General features: G+C 37.7%; 1 long non-coding RNA gene across 1 annotated transcript; it reads right to left on the bottom strand.

The window, feature by feature from the left end:
* Window positions 1-134: 134 nt before the first annotated feature.
* LOC109131763 lies at window positions 135-606 on the bottom strand. The gene is made up of 3 exons (XR_002037241.1): window positions 558-606; window positions 292-449; window positions 135-198 (listed from the first exon to the last, which is right to left on the bottom strand). It is a non-coding gene; the product is annotated as an uncharacterized LOC109131763 (long non-coding RNA).
* Window positions 607-632: the final 26 nt, after the last annotated feature.

The raw sequence follows: 632 nt of genomic DNA, 5'->3' as shown, positions 1-632 counted from the left end.
ATACTTGGGATTTGGTGGAGAGACCTACAGATAAGAAAATAATCTCTATCGAATGGATATACAAGATAAAGACAGATGAGGTTGGTAAAATCCAAAAGTTGAAAGCAAGACTAGTGGCTAGGGGATTTACTCAAACCTATGGAGAAACGTTTGCCCCTGTATCTAGACATGATACAATTAAAGCCCTAATAGCACTTGCTGCACAAAGAAAGTGGAATTTACATCAGATGGATGTTAAATCAGCTTTCTTAAATGGAGAAATCACCAAAGAAGTGTATGTAGAGCAACCACCTGGCTTTGAGATAGAGGGAGCAGAGAATATGGTTTACAAATTGAAGAAGGCTTTGTATGGTCTAAAGCAGGCTCCAAGGGCTTGGTACAACAAGATTGACTCATACTTCATGTCACAAGGATGCAAGAGAAGCGACTGTGATGCATCAATGTACACACTAGAATGTGAAGGTGAAATCATGATTATAAGTCTACGTAGATGATCTTATTATCACAGGTAGCAATGAGGATATGATTAATCAATTTAAGGAGAAGTTGAAAAATACCTTTGAGATGACTGATTTGGGAAAGCTTAAATACTTCCTTGGATTTGAGATCACCTACACAGATGGAGGAATATT

The sequence above is a fragment of the Camelina sativa genome, unplaced genomic scaffold, assembly GCF_000633955.1.
Source record: "Camelina sativa cultivar DH55 unplaced genomic scaffold, Cs unpScaffold04600, whole genome shotgun sequence".
NCBI lineage: Eukaryota > Viridiplantae > Streptophyta > Magnoliopsida > Brassicales > Brassicaceae > Camelina > Camelina sativa.
The sequence above is the reverse complement of the archived record's forward strand: the minus strand, read 5'-3'. Positions and strand labels throughout refer to the sequence as shown.